We start from the raw sequence: 16,689 nt of genomic DNA, 5'->3' as shown, positions 1-16,689 counted from the left end.
TTTTAGCTTTTTATCTGCCTCACATTAGTTCTGAAATAAGTTGAACGGTGAGACAGATTGTCTCGCTTCCTTTTCTCATTGTGAGAGTTAATTAAAGTCAGGCTGTAAAATAGAAAGCGTTATAGTATATCCAGTAACTGGCTGCCTGCCTCATTCTCATGGGACTTATAGAAAGTCCAGGGTGAATAGAGGGGAAAAGAGAAAAGACTTTTGAGGCTTCTCGCCTTATTTTTTCTGCCTTGCCCATCACACACAAACACATTTATTTTGGCCTGGGCTGTGGCTCAGCGGTCCAGGCACCTTGGCTGGTAATCCAGTCTGGCAGTTTGCCGTGGGTTCGACTCCCGATCCCGACGGCCTTTACTGCATGTCACCCCGTCCCTCTATAAAAACAAATAAAATAAAGGCGAAAGCCACACAAAAAATACATTTATTTTAAGAAATCAGACCCATCTGAACTGAGTGGTGCTGTGTGTGTGTGTGTGTGTGTGTGTGTGTGTGTGTGTGTGTGTGTGTGTTAGGCTGCTCAACAGTGACACTTGGTGGTCAAGCAACACTATTTCCGTACTCATTTGGACGTACATGGGGACGGACAGACACACCTAGTTGGTAGTTGGAGTGGCTAGCACCATTCAAAAATAGAGTGCATCCTGAAACAGGAATTAAGGTATTTGCTGAGGGGGGCACGGCACAGTTGGGGGCACGGCACAGTTGGTATAGTGCTGTCGCCTCACAGCTAGAAGGTCCTGGGTTCGATTCCAGCTGGGGACCCTGCATGTGGTCGCTGTGGTTGCTGGGGGCGTGTTCTCTCCTCTGCGTCATCAGTGCCTCTCTCCCCGTGTCCCCTATAGGGTAGGTAGCCTCACAAAAAACATGCAGTAATCCTGGTCTCTAAACTGCCTCGCCCTGGCCAGCCGGGGCTTGATGGAGGGGAAAATAACTGGTTGGAATAATGTGTTCCTTCCACACGCTACATCGAACCGGGGAAACCTGTCAGGTGAAAAGAAGACTCCTCATGCAGTGAAAGAAGCATGAGGTCAGTCCGTTGCTCTCCCCAGATTGGCAGATGGATTGTAGAGCCCAGGATCACATTAGATAATCCACCTGATCCAGATGAGCTCTCATCTCGAGCAGCCTGCAGATCCGACTCTAGTCAGGAGAGCCATATGCAGGAATGATTTATCTGTGATAGGCTAGCCGCTAGTACATTGACAGGCCAACTGTATCAGCATCAGTCAGTGACATGTACGTCCATTGTGATTTTAAATAATATGTTAACAGTGAAGACAGATAAAGAAAAACATTGGTTGGCTTGACATACATTGGTTAGATCCATCCATCCATAACCTCTTGTTTAGAGTCGGTTCACGGAGTTAGCAGTTCCAGCAGGGGAACCAAGACTTCCCTTTCCCTTTAATAACCTTTTATAGATAACCCAGCGTTGACCAGGGAATCCTGAGGCATTCCCTGGTCACTGTAGAGATACAATCCCTTCAGTCCTGGGTCTGCTCCATGACCTCCTCCCAGCTGGAGTAGGCTAGTAGGCCGGGAGTGGCTTATTGTCGGTATCAGCCGGTAATATGCGGGAGTCTATCCCCATTACAATGCACTAGAGCCCTGGGAGATGGATTGCTGAGGTTGAGCGCCACACCTACCACCAGTACTTCCCGCACAACTAGCTGCACCAAGCCACGCTACTCATTCGCGGAGTTCAAACCCATGATCGAACCGGGATCGAACCCATGAACTTGTGGTCCAAAGGCAAGAGCTCTACCGACTGAGCTACCCAGACACAGATGGATGTGTCTTGAATACCGACTAGGAGGCATAGATGCCCAAACCACTTCAAATGCAAGGTGAGCTTCCCACCGTATCCCTAAGGGAGATGCCAGCCATCCTCCTGAGAAAATGCATTTTGGCGTCTCGTATCCGCGATCTCGTTCTTTTTCAGTCATGACCCACATTTTATGACCATAGGTGAGAGTATGAACGAAGGCTGACCGACAGATTGAGAGCTTTGCCTTCTGGCTCAGCTCTTTTTTATCACAGCGGTGTGGTAAATCGAATACAATACTTCTCCCGCTGCTCAGATTCTCTGGCTGATCTCACACTCCATCCTAATAAAACCCTGAGATACTTGAACTCCCACACTTTTGGACTAAGGACTCATGGCCTACTTGTAGCTATAACCTGGTTGAAAACCATCGCCTCAGATTTAGATGCTGATCCTCATCCCAGCCACTTCACACTTGCCTGCGAAATGTGAAGAGTGCTGAAGCTGACAGACATACTAACAGTAAGAAGATGTTTGGTTTGGTTTAATGACAATGTGGGTTGTATGTGAATCTTTCACCTGGGACCTAGCCACACGCACGCACGCACGCACACACGCACGTGCACACACAGTTACAGTCATAACTCATCTGTTCTCTCTCGCCTTTAATTGCACCTGATTTACCTGTATTCTGATTCCCTGCTCTGTGCTATTGTATCATGCCCTGTTTTATATTTTATTGTCTGTTTTTTTCATTGCTTTATATTGCTATGCTCTGTTTTTTTTTTTTACCCTGTTCAGACTTTGGTCAGCCTTGGCTGTTGTGTGTGCTATAAATGTGCTATGGACCCCACTTTGGGAACTACTGGTCTACATGATGATGTCCTGTGTGCTTTTATAAACACCCAGAAAGAATATTGCTGCAAATGAAGCTTAAACAATCCTGCTGGATTTACAGTAGGCTACACAGTAATAAAGCTTCATATGAACTACATTTCCAGTAGTTTTGTTCCCACAGTAATACTGGTATTAGATGTACTGTACCATAAGTCCATAACTAAGGCCTCAAGCTCGCAACAAGACAGATTTTACAGGAACCAATTTAATTGATTTCCTTCTCAAGTCACTTCACAGAGATGTACCCGTTGCCCCATCTAGTGGACGAAAGATAACATTGTACCCTAGGGTCTATCTACAATTGTATGTATGTATGATTGATTGATTGAAATATTTATTAACAGTTTGTAGAATTTACAGTACATTTTAAGCACAAACTCAATACAAAGACTGTTAACTGTGAGTGGACGAGATAGAGACATACAAATAGACACTTTTCTATGTAGTTAAAGAACAGAACAGGAATTCATCATATAGGAAGCAAAAAGGGAAAGGATACATATACAGTGAGGGGAAAAGGGGGGGGGGGGCGGTGGGGGGGATTCAGATTTTACAGAGGCCAGTTTCGAATTGCAGCCATCCGTAGGTGCCCTTTGAGAGCGGTTTTGAAGGAGTCAAGGGATTCACATGTCTTAATGACTGTTGGTAGGGCGTTCCACATTTTGGTGGCATAGGAGCGAAAATAATTTAGTCCCTTGTTTGTGCCGAATCTGGGTTGTACATGGTTTGTTGTACTCCCTCTGGTGTTGTGGGTGTGGACTTTGTTTACATTAAGGAAGTATTTAGACAGGTACATGGGTATCTTGGTGGTGTATCGAATCTTGTGGACCAGACCCATTGCAAGATGCTGTACTCTGTCGTCGACCCTAAGCCATCCCAGCCTGTCAAAGTGGGCAGGGGTGAGGTGGGTTCGGGGGGTGAGGCCAAGTAGGAGCCTGACCAGTTTGTTTTGGGAGGTCTGGAGCCTTGTTTTAAGGGCCTTTGAGGTGCTGTGGTACCAAGAGGTGGACGCATAGTCAAAGAAACCTTGTACGAGGGCTCCTGTTAAGGTCTTCAAGGTGTTTTTGCTGACCAGTGAGGAGATCCTGTAAAGGAATCTTGTTCTTTGATTGACTTTTTTGATTACGTTGGTGGCCATTTTATCACCGGAAAGATTGGCCTCCAGGATGGAACCTAGGTAGGTAATTTCATCTTTTCGTGTGATAATATTGTCACCCACTTGTGTATGTATGTATGTATGTATGTATGTATGTATGTATGTATGTATGTATGTATGTATGTATGTATGTATGTATGTATTTGGTTAAAATGGGTAGGGTTTAAAAAAAGGCAAAAGCTTGCTCTGGTGCACTGGCCTAAAAGTGGGTCCTTAAAAACTGCTTCAACTTCTAAAATGTATGTAGTATGTCTGTATGTATTTTAAAAGGGGGGCTTTTTTGTAAAAATCCCTGCCCGCAATACCTTCATATATTTAAAAATAAGTCCAAAATAGGGTTACCAGTGAAGGGCAAACTGCCTATTCACTGGGGACTATGCAAGGCAGAGGCGTCCACCCCCCTGAGTCCAAGTTAAGCTAGACCGCATACCTAACGAAACCATACTCTAAAACCCAATGGTAAAATGGATATAAAAAAGGACATTAATAAAACAACCTAAAACCATACAGGAGTAAAAGTTCACAGCAAGGCCTGGATACCATTTATTTATTTTACAGATAAATGAACAGAAAAGGGATAAAAATCAACTTCTTTCATTTAGACCAGTGGGTGTTACAGTTTGTAATTTTTGTATCCATCTGTGCTCCATGAGTTTCCATGAGTGGATCCCAGAAACACTGGAGAGAAGAGAAGATGAGTCAGTGGCAGGTCCACAGAGGGGAGAACAAAGCACAGTAACGACGTGACGTTTAACTGTCTAGCACTGAGGACCTAAGTCTGGCTGTCTAACTTTACCAACCGTAGACTGGAGACGAACTGGCGCCGAGCTGAAGACAGGGCTGGCTCTTAGCCTTATCAGCTGCTTGCAGATGACGCTCAGGTGGGGAGGTTGTAACTCATGGGAGACAGGTGCATTGAGAGGTGTGTTGTGGAGTGCTCTGCGTCCCTCTGTTTTAGTTTGAGTTTAGTTTAGTTTATTCGCACGCACAATAAAACAGTAATCAAACCGTAATCAAACATATGGAAAATAACAAAAACAAATACATTATTTACACTTGTGAAGTGTGTGTGTGTGTGTGTGTGTGTGTGTGTGTGTGTGTGTGTGTGTGTGTGTGTGTGTGTGTGTGTGTGTGTGTGTGTGTGTGTGTGTGTGTGTGTGTGTGTGTGTGTGTGTGTGTGTGTGTGTGTGTGTGTGTGTGTGTGTGCAAGCCTGAGTGTGCCTAGTGTACATGCATGTCTATCTGTGTCTGAGTATGCACAATAAAGCTACATTACGTTAGAATCAAGTGGAGAGGGTTGCTTCAAGAGGCTGGCCCTCGATCTATGTTTAAAGTTACAGAGTGAAGATGAGGAGTTGGCAATAAGTATGTGTGAATTCCAGAGTAAAGAACCTCTGACTTTTATGGAGAACTGGTAGAGTGGTACGGCTGAAGGGAGGATGAATATTATCAGATTGTCTAGTATTATAATCATCAACTTGAGAGTTGGTTTTCAAATATTCTTTGAAAGTTGTAGGAAGCATATTTGGAAGGTAAGTGCATTTATAGATGAAAGAACAGGACTGTACTATGTTAATGTCATAGATAGACAATACATTTAGATCTTTAAACAAAGGAGCAGATGGAGCCAAATAGTGAGAAGAGGTAGCTATTCTTACAAATTTATTTTGAATAATTAATAATTTGTTTAAATTGGATGGATAATTTCAATCCCACCAATAGAGATCTTAGCTCTATGATGACAGTATTCCTTGTTTTTTCTCATAAAAACTATACAATTTCATTTATTTACATTTAGTGATAACTTATTTGCAAGAAACCATTCAGATAGCTCTGTTGGCGCTGAAGGGCACAGAGCAAACAGATGTGAAGTCGATGGGGGGTGGGGGGGTGGGGGGGGGGTGAGACGTAACAGGGTGAGCAGCAAAAGTTTAGCAAACAGCAGCACAGCAGAATCAGTGTGCATAGCATTTAAATAGCCGGTATGAAGCTTTTTATATATGAGGTTTTATATGACTTCACTGTTGTCTGTCTGGCCAGGCCTTAGATTTATCCACAGATGGCCTGCGCCAAATAACTCACTGTCTTCTTAGTGAGGGGAAACCACACATTATTTTGCCAACTCCTACTTATTTATTGGCTTAATACTATCGGATAAGAAATCCTTTGACTGTCATCTGAAATGTCCTTGTATATGAAGACAAATACTGTTATATACTACTTTCAACCTTCTACTTAGTTATAACAATCATCCCCTTTTCAATTCAACTTGTAAACCATTAAACAAACAAACAAAACGGTTACTAATCAGGCAAACATTAATTGAGTAAATGTCCGTGAGTACCGTAATTAATTGTAAATTCTGAGGAATTGTACCTTTGTACTATATATTGTATTGTATATACTTATATACTGTGTACTTAAAGTGTAATCCAGTGAATTTCTACACTTTATTGTTGAATTACCCAAATAAATTACTCCAATTCTGAGAGATAGTCCTATTCCCCTCTGAATACAAAAATATATACAAAAGAAAACACAGTAAAATGTACTCATAGTGTCTGCCACATCAGCCAACATGGGGTGAAACAAGGGGTGGGGTACCGTGTAAATCTATGTCTCTCTCTCTTATGCCGCATTCACACCAAGAAAGCTAGAAAAAAAAATCAAGCTAAAGAAACAAGATACTTTGGGAAACCAGGGGAGGTCACCATAGGTCAGCCAGACAGCTTAATCTCCTAATATGGAGGACAACATGCAAGTCTGCTGTTTCTTTCCCTTTCATCCTATGGGGTATATACTATCTTCTCATAGTGACCAACTTGACTATACAAACTTTACAATAGATTTAAACAAAAAACACTTTGGCGAACAACACCAATGATCTCATCACACCAATAACATCAATCACCACTAAACCGCCGTCTTCCCGATTTGGCCTCTTTTCTATCATCGTGCACGGTGTAGATGTCTAGCAGATTTATCTTCACCCCCGGACCCTGGCATGCACCTTCGTCTTCAAAAATCCCCTCGACTGTGGTAGGGCCTCACAGTGGGTCTGTCTTGGCCTCGACCCCTGGCGTAACCTCGGCCGTATCTTCCTGGAATCTTATCTTCCTGTAAATAAAGAAATAATAAATGAAATTGTTAAAATAGCCTATCTACAAGCTCACAATGCATCCTATTCATATCTCGACATGTTGGGAGCTTGTACATCTGCTATTTTTAACTGTGGACCACCACCGCCGCAAATATAAAAGCAGCTGGTAATAATAATGGCTATATCATAATTTCTTGTTTACTTATATTGACCAATTTAGTAGGCAATAAATTATAATTTAGTATAGCCTATGTAATGGTTTAACCTCGTCAGATCCCCACAGTGTAAACTTACGAGCCTATAACGACTCAGAGAAATTAAAAGTTTCAACATCAAAGTAGTAGTAGTTGTGAATTAGCAAACTGGACATTTGGACTGAATGTTTCCTCTATCCATTCAGTCTGTTGTGCTTCACGTTCCACACAGCTGTGTGGCTGTGTGCTGACTGCTGTGGCCCGGTGTGAGCTAGCCCCTCCCACCCCTCACTGCAAAATCAGGTAGGAAAAAACGGGGATGCAGCTGTAGCACATGCACAGGTGCATGATGAGAGGCAGTCATCATCATTTTTCGACCATGGTCGACATCGTGGATTTCACAATATCACGCCAGACTTCCCGGTCCTTCATTGCCATCCCCAGTTCCTGCTTACTGATGTCTGTGTCCCTATAGCGATGACATCAGGGAATGACAGTTTTCTACCTCTGGTCTGCTTTGAGGCAGGACTCCAGAGAAGAAGGGAAGATATAACCTCATTGTCAGCTCTGTAGCAGTGGCCGGCAAACTGTGTTCTTCTGGATCGGACTAGTGAAGAAACACGGGGAAGGTTGCCGTATATTAGATTAGTTGATGGGTGGCTCTTCCAAGACAGATTTTGCGCTCTCATTAGAAGGCGGGTGTAAATGCCATCCAACCGTTTCTCTAGTTTCTTTGACTACATAGACTACATAGTTCGACAGCCAATAGTCCGACAGCCAATAGTCCAAAAGCCAATAGTTCGACAGCCAATAGTCCCACAACCAATAGTCCCACAACCAATAGTCCCACAACCAATAGTCCCACAGCTAATAGTCCGACAGCCAATAGTCCGACAACCAATAGTCTGGCTATTCCAATAGTCCGACAACCAATAATATGACAACCAATAGCCGACACCCCAAAAGCACCACTCAGTTCAGACGGGTCTGATTTTTAATCAAGCACTAGCCTACTATAGTGAAAGACATTGGCTATGAAACATGTAGAAACTAGAACTCATCCCTGAGTGACATTTGAGGGTAATTAAATCACTGATGTGTTCTTCACACCATCAAGTGACTTGGTCAATTGGTTGTCTGATTGATTGAAAACTTTATTAACGGTTTGCAGAATAAAAGCACAGGATAGTACAAATCAGGTCGTTGCGACTGCAGGTCACATTTACTATGGAATCTTGCATTTCCCGTCAGTGTGTCACACCAGGCAAGCCATCGTGACATCACATGACATCAGCCACCATATATGGGACATTGTAGAAGAGCAAGGAAGACTAGGGTTGAGACAGGGGAAATTATACTTCCCCTTCATAGCATTACTAATACTCTAGAGCAGAGTACATCTCTCTGTATGCCTGCTTTACTGTTTGTTTTTGTACCCCACAGTCTGTTTTAGGGATGTCCCGATACCCTTTTTTTGTTCCCGATCCAATCCCTATACCACAATTTCTTTGTTAGCCGATACCAATACCGATACCAGTGTGATCTCATGTTGTGCTTATATGCTATCTAGCTACTGTATATATCTCGCGTTGTGTTTATGGCAGACTCCTCACTCAAATGTGCACTTGCAGTTCTGGCAACTCAAAAGTAAACAGCACATGCCCCAACATTTTATTTGCCTGCCATAGTGTTTTGCAGATACCGATATGACCCAATATGACAAATGAGGGCCGATACAGATACAGTATCGGGACATCTCTAGTCTGTTTGTATTCCTGTCAATATCTCTGTCTGTCTGTATTGTTGCCAACACATCTATCTGGGTTTATACATGTATATCTGCCTCCCTGTCTGCCATAGTCAAGGGGTGTGTGCATGCATGCATGTGTGGATTTAATTCAACTTGCCTCAGCACAGCAGTGTAGAAATATTGCCATGTCGTAATGTAGGTGCGATAGAGAGAGAGCTAAGAGGTGTTCCAATTTCCTGGGCTGCCAGTATAGCGTCAATCTCTTCTGCCACTCCTGAGGTATCTGGCATCAATCAATCTCTCTCGCTCTCTCTTGTGCTTTCTCTCTCACACAAACTCTCACACACGCACGCAAGCATGCACGCACGCATGCACGCACGCACGCACACACACACACACACACACACACACACACACACACACACACACACACACACACACACACACACACACACACACACACACACACACACACACACACACACACACACACACACACACACCTTTCATCTCACTGGCAGTTATATACACCATTTTCTGGTCATCTTCAATTTATGTTCTCTCTGTCACGCACGTGCGCGCACGCACACACACACACAAAGACGCACACACACACACACACACACACACACACACACACACACACGCACACACACACACACACGCACACACACAGCTTTGGAAGGAGGGGAGGATGAAGAGGAAGGGTAGGTGAGAGAGGCTGAGGGTGTGGAGTTGAGGAGACGTTGAGGGTTGAGTGGATGTGATTACAATTAGGAGGAATACTGAATGTAGAATCAATGAGAAGATAGGAGAAAGTGAACAATATGAACACAGGAACAGGTGCTAGGACATTCTAATGGCATATTGTGACCACTAGGCTAATCCTAAGGTCCACTGTAGACCCGTTTTGCTCGTCTTCCCTCTTTGCCCTGAGTTTTCTCTTTCCCTATAGTCTACATGCACCGTCCTGTGGAAACAAATAAACAAAGTGCTCTACATTCTACCACTTGCATCTCAGACCGGGCGAACTGATCAGTGAGTCTCCACACGGACGTTGCCAATTATGTCTTGGCTCTAATATCACCATGACAAATTCCTGTGCATTCATTGCACTTGGCAGATCAAATTAGAATTGATTCGGATACTGCTCAAAAATGAAATGATTTAAGGCAGAATGAGCTGATCTCTGGCTTATTTGGTTTTTGGTTTCTAATATGCTTTATTTACTTTTTTCAATATTAAAATGCAGTGCGTTTGTAGACCGGTAATTTTCACCATATATGATATATATGTTATATAATTATGATATATATGGTGTGTGTGTGTATATATATATATATATATATAAAATAATCACACCTGTGTGAAGTGAGGGGCACTCTTACCATCATACACATACAGTACAAGCATCATAATACATCATCTCATTCCGGCCAATGAGAATTTGCGTCCTCTTTCCATTCATTGTCAATAGCATTTCATGTTTGTGTTAGGACAACGTTTGTACCAGTTCAGTGGTTAAACGAGAGCCAGGCCCACGCTTGATAGTGTAGGGAAATCTGTGGATAAAACCTAGATCTGGTCAATCACATAATAAGACCAGCCAGAGGCGGCAGTGGCTCAGGTGGTAGAACGGTTTGATCTCCAGTTCCTCCTCGCTTCATGTCAAAGTGTCCTTGAGCAAGACACTGAAACCCAACTGTTGCTGAAGAGCAGTTCCAAGTGGGTATACCGTCATAGAGCTTTAATCGGGCCTAAAATGTTGAGCCATGATCTGGCCAAGCCTGACAAAAGTTTGGCCCAAGCCCGGCCCAAAGCCTGAGATATATGGGACAAACTGGTCCCATGCCTGGCCCGAGAGTCACAAGCATGCAGCAGTCCTTTTCTCGAGGCTTTTTCTGCACACCGACAACAAAATGCATCTTCAGTTGCTCCTGGATCCTAGTGAGGCTGTGCTCCTATACTCTAAATGTACAGCCAGAGCCTGGCCCGAAGCCCGACACATAATGTGACGAATTTGAAAATGACTCAAATCATGAAGGCAGTTTGCAATTTACGTGGAATCTTTCACAGACTTTCATACTAGGCTGAGGAATATATCCCACCCTTTTCACATTGGCCAGTTACAGCGCCACCAACAGGTGGATCTGTTGTTGTTGTTGTTGTTGTAGTAACGACCCAGCACACTCAAACTCTCACTATAACTAGACACCCCCCCCCCCCCCCCCCCCCCCACTCTGTCTCTTTTTAAAAGTACAGGAAAAATCTCAAAGTACAGGTGAAAATATAGTAGGCCTACAGGTAAAAATCTCTCAGAGAGATGGCTTGGGAAGCCGTGGATATACACGGCTTGGGATATCCGTGGATATCCACGGCTTGGGATATCCGTGGAGGATACAAGCTCCAAGTGTATAATAGGCATACCTGTGTTTCAGCTTCAGCCATGTAAAATACAAGAGTTTCATCTTGTATTTAAAGATCTGAGGGAAAAACATGATGTTCATGGTTAAAGGACAACTTTATGTTTTAGGTTGTAGAGAAAGAAAAAGATGAGTGCATTTGCTGCTTTCTTTCGTTTTAGCGATTTTAGCTATTTTTGACAGGGGATGCATGCATGGGGCCATTCGTACATGGGGCTAAATATGTATTTTTCTTTTTACACAATTTTATAGCGATTCTTTATTTATGTATTATTTACTAGTCCTACTAGACCTACTAGACCCCAGGAAATGATCTGGCCACAAAGGTTCACAGGATCTACTGAATGTGAAGGGGCGGGGTACTGGGGCTGCCATAACCTACTGTTGTGTATGTCACCCCTTCACATTCAGTAGATCCTCTGATCTTTTGTGGACAGATGTAATTTCCTGGGGTCTAGTAGGACTATAGTAATATAGTTGTTATTGTGTAAAAAATACATATTTAGCCCCATGTTCAAATGCCCCTGTCAAAAACAGCTGAAATCCCTAAAACGAAAGAAAGCAGCAAATGGAAAACAAATGACACTCACTTTTACTTTCTCTAATAACAACCTAAAACATGAACCTTGGTTGAAAAAAACCGAAGTTGTCCTTTAAACAACTTAAAAATGAATTTAATTCAGTAAAAAAGAAAAGAAAGAAGAAAAAAAAACACTCCAATCATGCCAGGTTGCACGACTTCCAAGTGTTATGCAAAGCATTGTTTGTATTGTTGTATTGTGCTTTCTGCTTTGGCAAATGAATGAATTTAAATTGTATGCTGTTGGCCAGTAGAGGGCAGTATATTAATTGAATAAGAAAAGCACCACAGACACTGCAGTACAGTGTGGGTTAGATAAGTTATAGGACTACTTTAAGCCCAGAGAAAGGACAGCTCCAGTTCATGTGTCATATAGCTGCTGATTAGATAGCTGTTTTATAATGTCACCTCATTGGGAAATGATCTGTGAGCTGCAATTGCAAAAATCTAACCTCAAAGAACCTAGTGATGATAGAATGCTGAATATCCAGTGCTGTACGCTTGCACAAAATAGAGATGCAATTGTCCATGTGCCTTAATGCGCTCATAGTATCACAAGTGGGGTCCGACCCTGTTCCTATCAGGAAGTTAATTGCCATTGCACTGGTGTCATTATTTCACTAAAACATTAGACATGGAACACAAACTGAATGCTAGGAACAGTGTTGTCTGGAGATGGATACATTCCAAGGAATGGGTTTAAAATGCATTCTATGTTACTCTACTAAAAATGAAGCTTGCATGAGATTTTTTGTAATTTGAGATCAGGGTGTACTCCATAATGCTGGTCAATGGCACTCATGTGATTTGGGGGGAATGAGCTATAGGCTTCACTGATTTTGTGTCACAAATGCTTAAGTTCCACATTTGTATTCTTTGATTGAAATGATGACATTCAGATCAGCTGTTTGTATGTATTCTGTTTTCATGGGTAGTATTTTTGGAACTCTTTTATTTGTCATTGTGGGTGACCTTGACTGTTGGTCATTTGGTATGCACTGACTAATGTTATTTACTGAATTCTGACTGCAGCAGCAGGTAATGAATTTATCAATGATTATGTATCCACCTTTATCCCGGAGCAAAGCACAAGAGAACATGGAGGCTACAGAAAACCATTTGTAACTCACAGATAACCATACAACTGTACACTGGCCGAGATAACACAGCCTCCTCCCTATAGAGACAAGCCGCAGAAGGATAGACTTAGAACATAATATCTTTGTCTGTCTTGGTCTTTCTCCATTTTGTTTGTTTCTCAGTTCTGCATTTGTCTGCCTGCACTGTAAAATCCTATTTTAACTCAACATTGAGATTGTGCAAATGTAACCACATTATACATTCTCAGAGGTACTACATGGAAAAGATTATACTGAGGATTTACAGTTTGTGTCTTGGTCCCACACATCCACTCTTTATCTGTGATCTGCTGCCTGACAAACCTCTTTGTACAGCATGGCACAGTAATTATGTCGAGACTCAAGAACAGATGTATTGTAGCCTACAGTGTTTGTACTCAATACCGGTGTATGTTAGTCAGTCTCCCTCCAAAACAAAATGTTCCCAAACATGGGGATGACTGTTTGACGGCTTCCTTGACGGCTTCCTAACGAAACACGTTCCATACGTCAATATGGTGGTAACTTTTACCACCATATTGACGTGTTTTACTTTTTCACTCAATTTGGTCACGCCTCGTGACATCACACCTCCTCTGTGACTCCTATATACAGGTTTAATGTTTATTTTAGTTCAATGATTGTTTTAAAAACGCCATTGACAATGAAGGGAAAATGTATGTCATACTGTCTCTTTATTGTTAATGGCATTTATGTTTGTGTTGGCGTGTTGGGTGTGACTTTTGATACAGAGACAGTCATGGCGGCAAGACTACTGTTCCGTTAACCTCGCATCACCAGGCTTTCCACCGCCTCGGAGGAAAGCCTGGTCTCTGTTTCAAAAGTCCGTATGATCCGGGCTGGGGCCGGATGATGTGGTTACGTCATGTTGTAGTATTGTTTTGTAGTCAAGAAGCGGAAGCGGAAACTTCCTTTTCCCTCTAAATAAAAGCTCTCGCTTACGAGAGCTTTTATTGAGAGGGAAAAGGAAGTTTCCGCTTCTTCCTGTTTGTAAGCATATCATCCGGCTCCAGCCCGGATCATATACCGAAATGAAGTGGTGCCCAGGCTACTGTTCCGTAGAGGAGAAGAGCTGTTTTCTTTGTTTTTGAGTGGTGCTGGAGCTGTGTGTGGGTGAGTGGGTGGCTGGGTGGGTGCGTCTGAGCACGAAAACAACATGGTTGATTTTCACCACCTGTGCGCAACCTAACACACACACACACACACACACACACACACACACACACACACACACACACACACACACACACACACATACAAACACACACGCACATATTAACTGTATATATGGTGATTTCGTGTGTGCCAGTACAGTGACAGTACAGTACAGTACAGTAGAGGGTACAGTAGTGGGATCCCACACGGTAACTCTGTCATTTCTCAACCGTTTCGGACTCTGGGCCTTCCGCCCACTAAAAACAGCAAGCCGTCACCACAAATGTGATGAGGTCAGCACATTTGGGAAAGTGGCTGCATGTGGCCATGGCCGAATTTAGCCCAAGGAGTGTTTTTTGTGCAAAACTAATGCTTGCAGATGGATTCAGTCATTCAGAATCATGAAAACCCCCTAGTGTGGCACGTCACATGCTAATTTTGAGAATGTTGCCTTATAGGTTGTTGGTACACCAACTTTCAGCAGCTGTCACAAAGTTTCCCAAGGGAAACAAATTGGAACAAATTTAGTAGAAATGTAGTGGAGTCAAAAAAGTACAATATTTAAAATGGAAGAATATTTAAAGAGTGAAAGTCATCAGCTTACAAAAAACCCCAAAACAAACAAAACAACAACTCCAAAATTGTACTTGAGTGGACACGCCCCCTCATCTAGACTGAGTGGACACGCCCTCCCCCTCATCTAGACTGAGTGGACACGCCCTCCACCTCATCTAGACTGAGTGGACACGCCCTCCCCCTCATCTAGACTGAGTGGACACGCCCTCCCCCTCATCTAGACTGAGTGGACACGCCCTCCCCCTCATCTAGACTGAGTGGACACGCCCTCCCCCTCATCTAGACTGAGTGGACACGCCCTCCCCCTCATCTAGACTGAGTGGACACGCCCTCCCCCTCATCTAGACTGAGTGGACACGCCCTCCCCCTCATCTAGACTGAGTGGACACGCCCTCCCCCTCATCTAGACTGAGTGGACACGCCCTCCCCCTCATCTACTCTGAGTGCATGGTAGCAGGACATTGCATTTTTGAAAACGAGTGCTTCCAAGCTCTGACACTTCATGAAAATATTCACCTGCACGGAATTACTTGACAGAAATTAAGCAAACTCATAACATATCTATGATGGATTTTTATGAAACAAACACTTTGCAGATAGAAAGAGGATAATTCAGGCTTTCCGTACAGCTGCAAAGTTGGTGAGTTTAACGTTTAATACAATCAGATCTTTTCTTTTCTTTTTTGATGTATGGGCTGTCAAGGTCCAGAAAGTAGTTTTTTGCCACTCAGTAGGCGTTCACGCACAAATTCCAGGTATGATGATGAAGTCACACACATGGCCTCTGTTTATATCACCAGAGACACCAAAGAGAGACAGTCATTATACAATCAAATACACACAACACCAGGAGACAGTCTTTATACAGTCAACTATACACACGACACCATGCAGACAGTCTTCACAGTAAAATAGAGAACGCATAACAGTTTATGTCCAGCATATATTCCCCACTAATCTCTTTGCCCTCATTGGCTGCATCCGTAGCTCCTCCTGGAAATGGGCGTGGCTTAAAGGAGAATGGCGTGTTCTTACCTCAAAGGGATATTTCCTGTTCAAAAGAACATTATTAAATTGTTTTTATTGGTTTTTCTACACACAACAAGGCATACCTACATACATACCTACATACATATATACACCACTAGACTACACATAAGCATACAATACATTAAGAACACCTTGAGAAAAATAAATAAATAAAAAAGACTGAAATACAGGACCAGAACAGACACACAATAAAATAAAGTAAAATAAAAGTATAAAGTTAATAAGGTCATATCATATTGCATCACATTACATTGTTCTCACACAGATTGTCACTTGCCATACAGGAGTAATTAAACTACTAGACAACCGTCCTACACCTGAACATCCTCAGTCTGGATTTTTGTTTAAAATAGTCCAAAAATGGCTGCCAAACCTCATAGAATTTTTGGGCGGAGCGACTGGTGGAATATTTGAGCTTCTCAAGATTTAGGTGTGCCATCACATCTCCGACCCAGCGTCGATGTGATGGGGGAATAGCTGATTTCCAATTGAACAGAATAAGGCGTCAGGCCCCGTTCAAAAAGAAACGTTACTTTTTTCATTTATTTTTAATATGTTTTTGGGAAAATGAAAAAAGAAGAAAGAATAATTGAAAAAACATGACCCACTCGCGAGTAGGACAGTGTGGGCTGTATTTTGCGTGTTTTAAGTACCAGGTCTTATTACCTAACTTGAGTAAACTAAAGACCTGGAGGCGTGATCAATGCCATTTGGCTATTCTGAGTGGCCAAAGAGCATTGATCACGCCTCCAGGTCTTTAGTTTACTCAAGTTAGGTAATAAGACCTGGTACTTAAGACACGCAAAATACAGCCCATAGTCACCAGAACCAAGGACGGGTGTCTCCGATGAATCTATCATGGTTAAAATGGAGTTTGAAGTTACAATTGTTTTGT

The sequence above is a fragment of the Protomyctophum parallelum genome (assembly GCF_964188405.1).
Source record: "Protomyctophum parallelum genome assembly, chromosome: 7".
NCBI lineage: Eukaryota > Metazoa > Chordata > Actinopteri > Myctophiformes > Myctophidae > Protomyctophum > Protomyctophum parallelum.
This window is presented reverse-complemented; position numbering follows the sequence as displayed.